We start from the raw sequence: 16,541 nt of genomic DNA, 5'->3' as shown, positions 1-16,541 counted from the left end.
CCTGGACATATACTGTTTATGGAAGGTGGCCTTCTCACTATGGAGTCACAAGGCTGCTGGCAGAGTTAATTAGTGAGCCAAGTTTATATATGAGCCTGGTGAGAGGGTTACATTTATTTAATTATAGCAATAACAATTTTCATCAACGATTTTAAACCATACATTAGTAGTCCGGTTATTCACTATTTCATTGCTATTTCTCCTTTCAATGAGATCGATGGGCTTGGTGTAGTGACATCAGCTTTTCAACACAGGCTGATTTTTTGAATCTCGGCTTCAACTCAAAATCATTTTATAGTGAGATCAGTTCTTCCTCCATCATTTCTGTTAATACCTCATTACAAGTGTTTGGCAATGGATTTTACACTCAATCTGGAATTAGAATCAAGGGAAAATCCTGAAATCTCTCTGACATGACTTTATGTGGCTCACCCATATGGGCACTACATACTTGAAGATCATCATCTGCTATTCTTTCTTTCTCTTTCAACTCAGAGAGGCTCAGAAACTGGAACAGGTCACGATGGCCAATGTTGCACTTAAATAGGGTTAACTTGGATAGAGATGTGAAGGAGACTGATTTGATTTTAAAATTCACATCATTTCCTTGCAATTGAAGATTGATTTCATTAAATGTTGCAAATAATTCTGACAAATAAGCAATGTCATGCCTAATATGCTTAAGTAGATTACTGAAACGTCAAAGAATTTTATGTCAATTTCAAAAAGTAGATAAAAGCATCTCAGGCAGTTTCATTTTGAGAGTCATCTGCAATATTTTCATTGCAGCTGTGTATACATGCATACATGATAACAAATTTGTCTTTAACTTTCAGACCACCTTTGCCAAATTGTTTTATGCCTCTATATGAAGATTAAGGTCACTCAAAAGGACTTCATTACCTTTATAAGAAGCCTCTTTAATCGTTTGATAGATGGATGAAAGGAAGGGACGGACTGAGGGAGGAAAGAAGGGAGGAAGAAATAAAGGAAACATTTTGCAGTGACTTTGGAATACAACAATGATGCTAAGCGAGTGTGTCTGAAGTGTAATCACCATTGCAAATTTGTCTACATCCAGCAAGTTCAACCAAACACCCAAGGTGACATTGACCCAATTGTATCTTAAAATCATTTACTAAGGGTCAGATATTGGCAAAGACGTACTTTTTAGAGTCAGTCAGTGACACTGGCCAGGACATGTAGTTTGCTTACAACATCAGAGTTCACCAGTCTCTGCCATGGGAGACGTTTAGCAGTTGCAAGGAGAAAAAGATTCAAGAATGTGCAGAAGAGAAGGCGTTGAAGATTCCCGACTGCTGGGACCCTCTGCTCTGGACTCCTCTGGCCTGGTGGAAATACAGTTTTTGGGATGGTTTTGAGAACTTCAAGGCCAAAATCTAGAAGCATGAATAAACCCTGAACAAGTGGCAGAAGTAGTGCATCACCTTACAAATTATTTATTTGTTCCATCTGTGGAAGGGATTGCAGCACTTATATTGACGTGAATGGCCATCCCAGAACCCATAAAAGTAGAAGCAAGACATCCTTGATCCAAAGGGACTGCTTAACTAGAAGACCGATCAGGAAGTTCAGTGGCATTCCAATGATACAATACGAAACTCCACAAAATAAATTGCGTGCTGTATTTGTTCTTGCCTCTTAATGCAACTAAATTATGCCTGTCAATTCCAATCTTTGCTCAGTAAAAGTAGTGATCAGAACAATAACTGAAAAAAAATTACCCAAACTTCTGGACTTGACATTCAATGATCCAGCATTTGGTACCTCTCTCCTGGACTAATTAAAGGGTGGGATGTCAAATAATCCAATTTAAAATAAAAATTAAATTGGACTTTCTTGAGACATCCAGCACTTGCATATCAAAGCATGCAAGTTGTTGCGCAATGTTTTTTATAACAACGTTTCTGCAATTTACGTTGGAAAACCTGCCCATTCAATCTGCATGATTTGATTCTGGGGTCTTCGTTCATTTAAACGGAGAGCAAAAGAGAATGGTTTCAAGTAATTTTCATTCACTAAGTGAGTACATATATGTCCTCAGTCATCACTTTATTAGGTACCTCCTATACCTAATAAAGTGGCACTAAATGTATGCCCAATCACAAACAAGAGTATTTTCCATAGATGCTGCCTGGCCTGCTGAATTCCTCCAGCATTTTGTGTGTGTTGACTGAATGCATGTTCACGGTCTTCTACTGCTGTAGACCATTCCCTTCAAATCTGATGTATTGTGCATTCAGAAATGCTCTTTTGCACACTGACGATGTAATGAATGCCTGCTTGAACTGTTGTCAGCTTGAAACAATTTGGTCAGTCTCCTCTGACCCCTCTCATTAACCAGGCATTTTCACCCACAGAACTGCCACTCACTGGATGCTTTATATTATCTGCACATTCTCTGTAAACTCTAGAGACTGTTGTGTGTGGAAATCCCAGGAGATCAGCAGTTTCTGAGATACTCAAACCACCCCATCTGGCATCAACAATCATTCCATGGTCAAAGTCACTCAGATCACATTTCTTCCCTATTCCGATGTTTGGTCTGAATAACAGCTGAGCCCTTGACCTTGTCTGATTGCGTTTATGCTTTGTGTTGCTGCCGCATGATTGGCTGATTAGATATTTGTATTAACGCATCGGTGTACAGATGTACTTAATAAAGTGTCTACTGAGTGTCTTATTCTGTTTTTATTTAACTAAGACATATAGAAAAAATCTTATAAGATTTTTTGATAGTGTAATGACATTTTAACAGCCTGTTAAATATGTTTTTAAATTTGTTCACAGAATGTTAAATATTTCTTGGTATTCCTATGGGCAACAATTATTCACCCTCAGTCTGTGAAACTACTTGCAAATGGAACATTGTGCCTCATCAACCAGTTTGGAGCAGGTTTCTGTTACAAAATTCCTGCTTGAAGATCTGCACAGGATAAGTGTGGATGAAGTCAGTTCAAGCTTATAGGACTAGATGTTTCAATCCCTTTGATAAGCAGGTCCTAACTCAGGTCACATCATAGAGATCTTGAGGTGGGGCTTGGTGGGTGGCAGATGCTTCCCCGGGTCATCAGGTGGGCACCCCCCCTTAGATGTTTTGCCAATTTAAGTCCACTACATCTCCAGAGGGCTCAGCACTGCCACCCGGCGACCCAGCTGCACCTCCCTTCACATCTGGTCACCCATGGGTCATTTTAGAGCCCAACTGCCTTCACTCTTCAGTGAATCAGAATCAGGTTTATTATCTGATTTATTATCCATAATCAGGAAATTTGTTAACTTAGCAGCAACAGATCAATGCAATACATGATATAGAAGAAAAAAAACAAAATAAAATAATAATAATAATAAATAAGTAAATCCATTACAGTATATGTATATTGAATAGATTAAAAATCGTGCAAAAACAGAAATAATATATATGTTAAAAAAGTGAGGTAGTGTCCAAGTGTTCAATGTCTATTTTGGAATCAGATGGCAGAGAAGAAGAAGCCGTTCCTGAATCGTTGAGTGCGTGCCTTCAGGCTTCTGTACCTCCTTCCTGATGGTAACAGTGAGAAAAGGGCTGCTTCACTCGGCTACCTTCGGGAGTGTTTTTATAGCTTGCTGCTACCCCTGGCCTCGGACTCCCAATCCCTTCAGCAATCTGACGATGGAAGTAGCCACAAATCCTCAGCAGCCAACCTCTCTGCACTTTCCATCTACGTTGCTAACATCTGTGGCTCAGCAGATCTTACACGTTTCCGCTCATACACCTCACAGACGGCATCTTCCCAGAGCACCATAAGCTCTGAAATACTAGTAGTGGCTATCTCCGGGGGAAATATTAGCCTTTTGTCAACATTGACAGCCATGTTCCAGTCATGAGCTGGCTCCAGTATGCCTGACACCAACCATGTTACTGAGAGTGGCATTTGTCAGACGAAGGGGATGGTGGTTCTTCCCGTCACATGGGACTTAGAGTGGGTATTCAGCCTTTGCTTCTCCACAATGGATGTCAAACATCTGAGGACCTGGTTGTGCTTCCATGTGTATCTTTCTTGAGTGATGCTTACTCTGCAAGATGAGAGGATGTGCTTAAGGTTTGCTTGTTCACAGAGCAAACAAGCTGGGTCTTCACCGAGCCACTGGTTCAGATTTTTGAGAGTTGGGAGAACATCATAAACAGCTCTTGTAAGGAAGCTAGTCTTTCTTCCTTCCTTTGTCCATGTTTCTCCAGCTGAATTTCCTTTTCTCTGAGCCTTCCCACCTTGTCCACTGTCTCTGTTTTGTCTGAGGCACTGCCCTTGCATACCTCATCTGCTCCTCCTGTGACTGTACTTCCTCCACCACTGTAGCTCGCCTTTGCTTTTGTGTTGTCACCCTTTGCTAAATGGGTTTATTCGAGCCTCTTCCAGATTGCACCTGGCCCATCTTGTCTGCAAACCCAAGTGTTCCCTTTGCCTGTTTTACTGACTGTGCTGGACACCACTTTCTACCTGGTAAGGTCCTGGGTGAAGTATCCTGGACAACACTGTCGCGAGATTCTCAGAGAGTCATCTCAAGCCTCACCTTGGCACTTCTGAACTCTGCAGTCAGCCCCATAATAGGCAACTCCTGAGTTCCTTTGCCATACAGGGAGATGCTACTTAAGGATCTTGGCAGGCCCACCTACTTCTTAATGGAGGACCTAACTGTCCTCTCCAGCTTTTTCAACAGGAGTGATGGGGACTTCATACAGAGTCAGTGGCCACAACACCCAAGGAAGCAATCCAAACTGAAGGCAGCAGAGCTTGAGGTTTTCTGATGATTTCTTCTCTCAGCAGATTCACTTGATATGTATCACTGAGGTTTACATCATACCAGTGCCTCAAGCTTTGAAATAAGAGAGTGCTGAACATGAGTCGCAAGGCACTGTTAAAAGCCAGACTACAGGAACTGCTAAGTTTTGTCATTTTATTACCTCCAATATTCAATATTCTACAATAATCTGTGGTAATTGATAGACCAGCTACTGCCTATTAAAACTGTATAACCCCTGCCTGCAGTCATTCAACTTGTGATATTTTAGTTATGGCCCTATAACAGGCAGCTGGGATGGCTACCCTGTTCAGCAACAAAGACTACTTGTCTTGAAGTACGTAGTGCCATTCACAATTTCGAGCTTCCAAACAACTCCTCCACTGCCCATTTATACTATGTTTTAGGGATTGAATGTTGATTTACTCAGGAGTTAAAAATAATCTACTAGAGCTCAGTGACTCAAGAAGAATCTGTAGAGATATAGACATGTGCAGAGGCTAGCAGCAAAGGTGATACAATCAATGGAACCACAAGGAAATTGTGCCTTACTTAGGAGGTTAAGGAGGCTCAATTTGTCACCAAGCTGTCTAACGAATATTTACACTTGTGGTTTTGGGAGTATCATGGTGTGGTATGACAATTCAAATGTGCAGGAATATAAGAAGCTACAGGGAGTAGTAGACTCAGTCCAATAGTTTCCAGGCACATTCCTCCTCCCTATGACCAGCAATATCTACAGGAGGTGCTGACGCAGAAAGAGAAAATCTGCAATGGAAAAGCACCGCCATTCAGCCCACGTCATCTTCTCAGTTATTATCAGGCAATACGTACAGGAAATCCAACACCACCAGGTTCAAGAACAGCTCCTTCCCTTCAACCATCTGGTTATTGAACAAACCCTCACAAATGTAACCACTAAACTTCCGTAACACTTGGAACACTTTGCACTAAAATGCACTTATGTTTTGTTCTGTCAAAAACAAGAGAAAATTTGCAGATGCTGGAAATCTGAGCAGATCACACAAAACGCTGGAGGAACTCAGCAGTCCTGCCGAATGGTTTTGGACCGAAAAATCAAATGCACTTTTTTCCATAGATGCTGCCTGGCCTGTTGAGTTCCTCCAGCATTTTGTGTGTGCTGCTTGTTTAGTTCGGTGTTCTCTCTTGTAAATTTGCATATAATTTGCAGAATATTTCTTATCATATTTACACGCCATATTCATATTGGTGAATATCAGCTCTGGGGATCTCCCATTCACTGCCACCAACCTCATAGTTCCCACACCCCGCACTTCCCATTTCTACCTCCTACCCAAGATCCACAAACCTGCCTGTCCAGGTAGACCCATTGTCTCAGCTTGCTCCTGCCCCACCAAACTCATTTCTGCATACCTTGTCAACCCTTGTTCAATCTCTTCCCACCTATGTTCGTGACACTTCTCATGCTTTGAATTTTTTCAATGATTTTAAGTTCCCTGGCCCCCACCGCCTTATTTTCACCACGGACGTCCAGTCCCTATATACCTCCATCCTCCACCTGGACAGTCTCAAAGCTCTTCGGTTCTTTTTGGATTCCAGACCTAACCAATTCCCCTCTACCACCACTCTCCTCCATCTAGTGGAATTAGTTCTTACTCTCAATAATTTCTCCTATGGCTCCTCCCACTTCCTCCAAACCAAAGGTGTAGCCATGGGCACCCACATGGGTCCCAGTTATGCCTGCCTTATTGTTGGCTTTGTGGAACAGTCCATATTTCAACTCTATACAGGTATCCATCCCCCTTTTCCTTCACTACATCGACTGCATTGGCGCTGCCTCCTGCACGCATGCTGAGCTCGTTGACTTCATTAACTTTGCCTCCAACTTTCACCCTGCCCTCAAATTTACCTGGTCCATTTCTGACATCTCCCTCCACTTTCTTGATCTTTCTGTCTCCATCTCTGGAGACGGCTTATAGATAGATAGATAGATAGATACTTTATTCATCCCCATGGGGAAATTCAACTTTTTTCCAATGTCCCATACACTTGTTGTAGCAAAACTAATTACATACAATACTTAACTCAGTAAAAAATATGATATGCATCTAAATCACTATCTCAAAAAGCATTAATAATAGCTTTTAAAAAGTTCTTAAGTCCTGGTGGTAGAATTGTAAAGCCTAATGGCATTGGGGATTATTGACCTCTTCATCCTGTCTGAGGAGCATTGCATCGATAGTAACCTGTCGCTGAAACTGCTTCTCTGTCTCTGGATGGTGCTATGTAGAGGATGTTCAGAGTTATCCATAATTGACCGTAGCCTACTCAGCGCCCTTCGCTCAGCTACCAATGTTAAACTCTCCAGTACTTTGCCCACGACAGAGCCCGCCTTCCTTACCAGCTTATTAAGACGTGAGGCGTCCCTCTTCTTAATGCTTCCTCCCCAACACGCCACCACAAAGAAGAGGGCGCTCTCCACAACTGACCTATAGAACATCTTCAGCATCTCACTACAGACATTGAATGACGCCAACCTTCTTAGGAAGTACAGTCGACTCTGTGCCTTCCTGCACAAGGCATCTGTGTTGGCAGTCCAGTCTAGCTTCTCGTCTAACTGTACTCCCAGATACTTGTAGGTCTTAACCTGCTCCACACATTCTCCATTAATGATCACTGGCTCCATATGAGGCCTAGATCTCCTAAAGTCCACCACCATCTCCTTGGTCTTGGTGATATTGAGACGCAGGTAGTTTGAGTTGCACCATATCACAAAGTCCTGTATCAGTTTCCTATACTCCTCCTCCTGTCCATTCCTGACACACCCCACTATGGCCGTGTCATCAGCGAACTTCTTATCTACTTATCTACTTATCTACTGATATCTACTATAAGCCTACAGACTCTCACAGCTACCTGGACTATTCCTCTTCCCACCCTGTCTCTTGCAAAAATGGAATCCCCTTCTCACAATTCCTCCATCTCCGCTGCATCTGTCCTCAGGATGAGGCTTTTCATTCCAGGACGAAGGAGATGTCTTCCCTTTTTAAACAAAGGGACTTGTTCCACCATCAACTCTGCTCTCAAACGCATCTCTCCCATTTCCCGCACATCTGCCCTCACCCCATCTGCCCGCCATCCCACTCGGGATAGGGTTCCCCTTGTCCTCACCTACCTCCCCACCAGCCTCCAGGTCCAACGTATAATTCTCCGTAACTTCTGCCACCTCCAATGGGATCCCACTACCAAGTACATCTTTCCCTCCTCCCCCTTTCTGCTTTCCACAGGGATCGCTCCCCACGCAACTCTCTTGTCCACTCGTTCCCCCCCATCCCTCAACACCGATCTCCCTCCTGGCACTTACCCTTGTAAACGGAACAAGTGCTACACCTGCCCTTACACTTCCTCCCTCACCACCATTCAGGGCCCCAGACAGTCCTTCCAGGTGAGGCAACACTTCACCTGTGAGTCGACTGGTGTGGTATACTGTGTCCGGTGCTCTCGGTGTGGTCTTTTATACATTGGTGAGACCCGACGCAGACTGGGAGACCGTTTCGCTGAACACCTACGCTCAGTCCGCCAGAGAAAGCAGGATCTCCCAGTGGCCACACATTTTAATTCCATGTCCCATTCCCATTCTGATATGTCTATCCATGGCCTCCTCTACTGTCAAGATGAATCCACACTCAGGTTGGAGGAACAACACCTTATATACCGGCTGGGTAGCCTCCAACCTGATGGCATGAACATTGACTTCTCTAACTTCTGTTAATGCCCCTCCTCCCCTTCTTACCCCATCCCTGACATATTTAGTTGTTTGTTTTTTTTCTCTCTCTCTGCCCATCACCCTGTTCTCCATCTCCCTTTGGTGCTTCCCCTCCCCCTCCCCCTTTCTTCCTCCCGAGGCCTCCCATCCCATGATCCTTTCCCTTCTCCAGCTCCATCACTTTCACCAATCACCTTTCCAGCTCTTAGCTTCATCCCACCCCCTCTGGTCTTCTCCTATCATTTCACAGTTTCCCCCTCCCCACTACTTTCAATTCTCTTAGTATCTCTCCTTTCAGTTAGTCTTGACGAAGGGTCTCGGCCCGAAACGTCGACAGTGCTTCTCCTATAGATGCTGCCTGGCCTGCTGTGTTCCACCAGCATTTTGTGTGTGTTGCAGAATATTTCTGTTTTTCTTTGTGAATACTGCTTATATGACGCTATGCGCTGTCATGCTGCCACAAATACGTTGTTCATTGCACCTGCGCAGACATGAGAAAAAGCTCAACTTTGACTGACTTTGAAGATTGATGACTTGTGCAGTAGTTCAGAGTGCAGCAACGGTACAGAACTATTTGGGGAGGTGTGGTACAGGATGCTTGGGTCAAAGACTGTTCCATGTAACTGATGAAAAGAAAGGGGTAATCTACATATGTAGATATACCCATATCTACACTTCTGATTTGATGAACTAGGAGCAATTAAGAGAGAAGTTGTTGAGGTAAGAAGAAGACAAGCGAGCCAAATGAGAGCAGTAATTGACAGGAAGTGGTTGGGCCTTTGTTCTAGAAGGGAGTGACCAGAAACCTTCCTGATAAGAAATGGAGGCCTATAAAGATTTGATGTCCATGATGTAGTTGGAGCCAGGGAGAAGGAAGTTATTAAAATGTTGATGGGCATGAGAGGTTTACTGATATGTTATGAATATAGACAGGAAGGGCTAGTCAAGATAGATAGACAGATACTTTATTGATCCCAAAGGAAATTACTGTGCCTCAGTAGCATCACATGAACAATTATACAAATATTAGAAGTAAAAAAGAATAAAAAATAAGTTAGCTCAGACAGTCTAACAGGAGGCGCCATCACTTCCCCTGCTATAGGTTGACTCATTATAGAGCCTAATGGCCAAAGGTAAGAATGACCTCATATAGCGCTCTTTGGAGCAGTGCAGTTGCCTTAGTCTATTACTAAAAATACTCCTCTGTTCAGCCAAGGTGGCATGCAGAGGGTGAGAAATATTGCCCAGAATTGCCAGGATTTTCAGTAGCGAATTTTGTTCTACCACAGCCTCCAGTGTGTCCAGTTTAACTCCTATAACAGAACTAGTCTTTCTAATCGGTTTATTGAGCCTGTTGGCATCAGCCATGTTGATGCCATTTGCCCCAGCACACCACCACATAGAAGATTGTACTGTTGACAACTGACTGGCAGAACGTGTGAAGGACAGGCCTGCATGCTCCAAAGGACCTCAGTCTCTTCAGGAGATAAAGGTGACTCTGGCCCTCTTGTACACACCCTCTGTGTTGGTACTCCACTCAAGTCTGTCATCCAGGTGCACCCCCAAGTACTTGTAGGTCCTTACCACATCCACGTCCTCTCCAGCAATAGCAACAAGGAGCAAAGCAGGCTTAGTGTTCCTAAAGTCCATCACCATCTCCTTTGTCTGACTGATGTTGAACTGCAGATGACTTGGCTTGCACCATTTGACAAAGTCCTCCACCAGGGCCCTGTATTCATCCTCCCGTCCTCCCTTTATATACCCAATGATTGCTGAGTCAACAGAGAATTTCAGCAGATGACATGATTCAATGTTGTATCTAAAGTCCAAGGTACACAGGGTAAACAGGAAGGGAGCCAATACAGTCCGGTGTGAGGCCCCAGTGCTGCTTATAGCCATGTCTGACACACAGCTCTAAAGCCATACAAACTGTGGTCTGCCAGTCAGGTTGTCCATTATTCAGTATACAAGGGAAGTGCCAACCTGCATTTAATGGAGCTTCCCCCCCACCCCCCCCCAGCAATGAGGGCTGTATGGTATTGAAGGTACTTGAGAAATCAAAAGCATGATCCTCACATTGCTGCCCTGCTTATCCAAATGGGAGTAGGCTCTGTTCAGCAGGTAGATGACAGCATTCATGGCTGCATTCCGACAAAAGGCTCTACAGATAAGCTGATTGAACCCAGTGATGTAATTCATGCCTCTCCGCACCTCCCTTGTGCTACCTCACACAAGCTTGTTCTCCATCTCTCTCCTGTATTCCTCTTTAGCCATCTTGATCTTCTCCTTTATCTCCATCTGCACATTTTTCAATTCCACCCATCTCCTGATCTAAAGGCTCTCTTTTTGTGGTTGAGAAGAGCTTTTATGTCACTGGTGACCCATGATTTGCTGTTAGTGAAGCAGCAAACTGTCCCTGATGGTATTACAGTGTCCACACAGAAGCTGATGCAACCAGTGATGCAATCAGTAAGTCCATTAATGTCCATAAGACCATAAGACAAAGGAGCAGAAGTCGGCCATTCAGCCCATCGAGTCTGCTCCGCCGTTTCATCATGAGCTGATCCAATCTCCCCTTTAATCCCATTCTCCTGCCTTCTCACCATAACCTTTGATGCCCTGACTACTCAGATACCTATCAATCTCTGCCTTAAATACACCCAATGACTTGGCCTCCACTGTTGCCCGCGGCAACAAATTCCATAGATTCACCACCCTCTGGCTAAAAATTTTTTTTTGCATCTCTGTTCTGAATGGGCGCCCTGCAATCCTTAAGTCATGTCCTCTCGTACTAGACTCCCCCACCATGGGATACAACTTTGCCACATCCACTCTGTCCATGCCTTTCAACATTCGAAATGTTTCTATGAGGTCCCCCCTCATTCTTCTAAACTCCAAGGGGTACAGTCCAAGAGCGGTCAAACGTTCCTCATATGTTAACCCCCTCATTCCTGAAATCATTCTAGTGAATCTTCTCTGAACCCTCTCCAATGTCAGCACATCCTTTCTTAAATAAGGAGCCCAAATGTCCTCCCCATCTGGTTCACAAAGCACATTCCAGTCAGTAGCCTCCAGTTGAGTCTGGGGTCTCGCAAGGGCAGTATCTTTGTCTTTATCTTTACGACTCCATTTCTCGCTCTTGATATTTGTTTTGCTTTATATAGCCAAAACACAAATTCAGAGCTCTCACAAATGAGACATTATTTCAAGGAAGATCTGTACAGCTTTGAAATTTCCACATGAATTGTGAATGCGAAGCAGCTTCTGTTGGTCACGAGGCTGGCAAGCTTTGTGGAACACTCCGTTGCCCATTATTAACCTGTCATATCTGGGGTGGTAGTGGGGGTAAGCCCCCACTCCCTACAAAGTGCTCCCAATGGCGTGTCTCAAATTAGCCTCTGATAACCAAGTCCAACTCCTGGCCTTTACATGGCAGAACTGTTTACACTGACAGGAAAAGGGGAGAAGGCAGGTCATTGGCACATTGGCAAGTGGGGCTCATTAGCCTGGGAAGGCAGCTCACCTAGGAGAAGGGAAAACTCTGATTTAAAACCTCCGCTGCCCTGAGGCTATACCCACTTATGGGAAAGGCTTCGGGAGTAAACCACGAGGAAGCAATCTGGCGTCTGAACCCCTAAGGCAGTCTGGTGTTGATTCTATGTCATTCTGGTAGCTCCTGAAGTTCACCCATCGTTAAAACGTTATGCCTGCCATCCCATTTGACATCAGTGACTGGACCGAGTGGGGGATCATGACTCTTGAGCAACTGATTGTCCTCATACCCCTCCTACCCAGGAGCTGGTGACGCCAATCTCCATGAGACCTGAGGTGATGGGCGAGTGGCGATGGCGGCAGACATAGGACGGTGCTGGGAGCCACTAGTCACACTCAGGTGGCCAAGGCAGGATGGTCGCTCTCTTCTCAGCCAAATGTTTGGCAGCCACCGTGGCGATAGAGCAGCCCTCTTCAGGGCCCAAACTGCTCCCTGCTCATGGGAAAGGTCTGGAAAAAGAGACCAAAAGAAAGCTTGCCTCACCCTATCCTGTCAGCATACTATTTTGCAGTTGAACTTCCTCAAAAACCACAAAAGAAAGAAGAACCACCAGAAAGCTGAACAAAAGCTATGTTGGGGCATGCAATGTCAGGGTCCTCATGGACAACAAGATCAGTGACAGTCCAGAGACGTGAACTGCACTTGTAGGACACATGCTTCAGAAGTACAATGTCGACATTGCAGCGCTCAGTGAGACACACCTGGCCGAGACTGGTGAAATCACAGAAGTAGGAGCTGGCCACGTATTTTTCTGGAGTGGCAATGGAAAGGATATGAAGCCGAAATTGGCTTTGCCATCCAAACTACCATCGTCAGGAACCTAGAGTCCCTCCCCTGAGACATCAGCGATCGCCTCATGGCAAAGAGGCTGCCTCTGGAAGCCAAGGCTCATTTGACTCTGATCAGTGCCTACGCACCCACCATAACCTGCACCTCTGAACAGAAGAAACTGTTCTACCAGGAACTTGTCCAACCACTACCCTCTGTCCCCAAAGATGACAAGATCCTGCTACTTGGCAACTTTAATGCCCAAGTTGGCAGTGACCATCGGTCTTGGCCAGAAGCCATTGGCAAGCATGGCCTTGGAAAGGAGAATTCAAATGGCCAGCTACTACTCACCTGCTGTGCAGAAAATGGGCTGACAATCACCAACACCCTCTTCCAGCTTCCAGACATCCGCAAGGCAACCTGGATGCACCCACGCTCCAAGAACTGGCACCTGATTGATTACGTGATCACATCGGGGATGTGATCGTCACCAGTGCGATGAAGGGTACAGACTGCGGGACTGACCACATCTGGCCGAGAAGCAAGCTGTCGTTTCAGATCGCCAGGGCACACAGACACCAGCAGGCTGACACTAAGCGGAAGCTGAACATTCAACGTCTCACTGACCCCGGCATCAAAGAAGAGCTGATCAGCAAACTGGAGGAACAACTTAGCAACTGCCTGAGGAAGCAGACCCTGAAAAAGCATGGGCTGTGTTCAGAGACACCCCGTACAGGGCAGTAGGTGCCATTCTCGGGCACCCCAAGAGGAAGCACCAGCATTGGCTCAATGAGAACAACTCTGATTTCATCACCTTCTCAAGCAGAAGCAGAAAGCTTTTGCAAGCTGGGTCAGTGACAAGCAGTCAACCTCCAAACATGACCACTTGAAGCACCTCGGTAGTAAGGTCCAGACTGTGCTGTGGAAGATGGAAGATCAGTAATCAGTGAAGCAACAGAGCTTCAGCACTACACATACCAGAACAACACAAAGAAGTTTTTTGATGGTGTTCATAGACTTCAGTTCAGCATTCAACACAATCATTCCTCAGCACCTGATTGGAAAGCTGAGCCTACTGGGCCTGAACACCTCCCTCTGCAACTGGATCCTAGACTTCCTGACTGGGAGACCTCAGTCAGTCCGGATCGGGAGCAGCATCTCCAACACCATCACACTGAGCACAGGGGCCCCCCAGGGTTGCGTGCTCAGTCCACTGCTGTTCACTCTGCTGACCCACGACTGTGCTGCAACACACAGCTCGAACCATATCATCAAGTTCGCCGATGACACCACCGTGATGGGTCTCATCAGCAAGAACGACAAGTCAGCTTACAGAGAGGAGGTGCAGCGGCTAACAGACTGGTGCAGAGCCAACAACCTGTCTCTTAATGTGAACAAAACAAAAGAGATGGTTGTTGACTTCAGGAGGGCATGGAGCAACCACTCCCCGCTGAACATCGATTGCTCCTCGGTAGAGATTGTAAAGAGCACCAAATTTATTGGTGTTCACCTGATGGAAAATCTCACCTGGTCCCTCAACACCAGCTCCATAGCAAAGAAAGCCCAGCAGTGTCTCTACTTATTGCGAAGGCTGAGGAAAGTCTATCTCCCTCCCCCCCATCCTCGTCACATTCTACAGGGGTTGTATTGAGAGCATCCTGAGCAACTGCATCACTGCCCGGTTCGGAAATTGCACCATCTCGGATCGCAAGGCCCTACAGCGGCTAGTGAGGTCAGCTGAGAAGATCATTGGAGTCTTTCTTCCTACAAAGGGCTAAGAGCTCTGGTGCAGAGACGCTGATCATGAAGGGTCAGCTTCTAATGGGTTAGTCATGTGGTCTGGATGGAAGATAACCCCCTTCTAAAGAGGGTATTCTTTTCCAAGCTGACATGTGGCACCAGAAAGAAGGGGGGCCCTACAAAGTTTCCTTGAAAGCATGCAATATCCCTGTGACTGATTGGGAGACCTTGGCCTAGTGGCTGACAGTCTACAAAGGTACCAGCACAGTCAAAGGGCTTTGATCAAGAGTGCCAGGAGAGACGAGCCGACCCTTCAATGGACATAATGTGTCCAAACTGCGGGCACAGCTGTGCTTCCCTATTCGGGCTTTACTGTCATCAGAGGCATCACTGACATCATCGTTATTCCCAATGGACTTCCAACAGCCTAAATAATCACAGCAAGCAAGATTTTTTAATCTCGGGGGATAGGTTTCCCAAGGCAAATATCCTGAAGCTCCTGTTAGCTATTTTCTTGAGGTAAGAAAGTGAAGGTTTTAAACCTGTGGCTATATTTCAATAGGAGTCTGAGGAGATTTAATTTGCCATCTAAAACACTCAAACTTCTACAGATGTACTGTGGAGAGCATTCTGACAGGTTGCGTCACTGTCCGGTATGGGGGATGGGAGGAGGCTTCTGCACAGGATCAAAAGAATCTGCAGACAGTTGTAAAATTAGTTAGCTTCATCTTGGTACTAGCCTCTGCCAAGACTTCTTTAAGGAGTAGTGCCCCAGAAAGGCAGCGTCCATTATTAAGGACCCCCATCACCCAGGACATGCCCTCTTCTCTTTGTTACTGTCAGGAAGGAGGTACAGAAGCCTGAAGGCACACAGTCAGCGATTCAGGAACATCATCTCCCCCTCTGCTATCCAATTCCTAAATGGATTTTGTACTCATGATGACTGCCTCATTTTATCATTTCTGAGTTTGCACTATTTTAATTTAACTATTTAATATACATATATACTTACTGTAATTGATTCACTCATTTTTTCTATATTATCATGTGTTCATGTGTGTGTGTGTGTGTATACACACACACACACACACACACACACACACACACACACACACACACACACACACACACACACACACACACACACACACACACACACACACACACACACACACACACACACACACACACACACATTCGCGGCCTAAGGTAGAAGGAGATGAGTTCTACAGCTCTCGTTACATGCATGTGCCATTCAACTCTTTGAGTGAAAATGCAGAAAGTTAATAACTCATCTCCTTCTACCGTAGGCCACGAACTTATCAATCACCCCTGCTGTGGACCACTTCTGGAGGTCCAAGACACCGACTTCTACAAAGAAGGGATCCGGATGCTCCATGACCACTAGGCTAAGTGTCTAAATGTAGGAAAAATAAATGTGCTAGGTTTTCTAAAGTTGATTCCTTCTACCTTTCACAACATATGCCGATGATATTATACCTAATTCTCATTCTGATTCTGTTAGAAGGAGCAGAGCAGATAGGAGCTAAAATATTTTCACTCAGAAGTCTGGACCTCGCAACTGATAGGGTGATAGAGTCATGGAATAATACACGGGCTCTTCAGCTTTACTGCTTCAAACTGTCCTAAGTGCTCACCTAAACTAGTCTCATTTTCCCACATTAGGTCTACATACTTCTAAGTGTTTCCTATCCATATACTTCACCACATTTAAGGAATATTTTATGTATGTACTTAAATAATTATAACCCCCAGGACCCAGTGCTGGAATGTAGAATTAGATTAAAATGACATTCATTGATTTACAATCTATAAGGGGCCAAATTGTCCCGTGACATAAATTTTCTAGGGTAATACACCAGAAAAGTAGACTTTAAAGATACTAAAGATCAGGGTCTGGCACCATGCTGT

At 45.0% G+C, this 16,541-nt stretch overlaps 1 protein-coding gene across 5 annotated transcripts in view; it reads right to left on the bottom strand.

The window, feature by feature from the left end:
* The window catches only part of LOC140729084 (CMP-N-acetylneuraminate-beta-galactosamide-alpha-2,3-sialyltransferase 1-like), a 142,595-nt gene that overhangs the window by 59,274 nt on the left and 66,780 nt on the right, over positions 1–16,541 (bottom strand). Inside the window, exon 1 of one of the 5 annotated variants that reach the window (XM_073048430.1) lies at positions 10,133–10,290. The exons of the other annotated variants lie outside the window; for them this stretch is intronic. The gene's annotated coding sequence lies outside the window, so the exon portion shown is untranslated. Of the gene's footprint in view, positions 1–10,132; positions 10,291–16,541 lie in introns of those variants that run through there. 5 annotated transcript variants of the gene reach the window in all.

Source organism: Hemitrygon akajei, chromosome 1, assembly GCF_048418815.1.
Source record: "Hemitrygon akajei chromosome 1, sHemAka1.3, whole genome shotgun sequence".
Taxonomy (NCBI): Eukaryota; Metazoa; Chordata; class Chondrichthyes; order Myliobatiformes; family Dasyatidae; genus Hemitrygon; species Hemitrygon akajei.
Note: the sequence above shows the minus strand (reverse complement) of the source record. Positions and strands in the feature narration are given on the sequence as shown.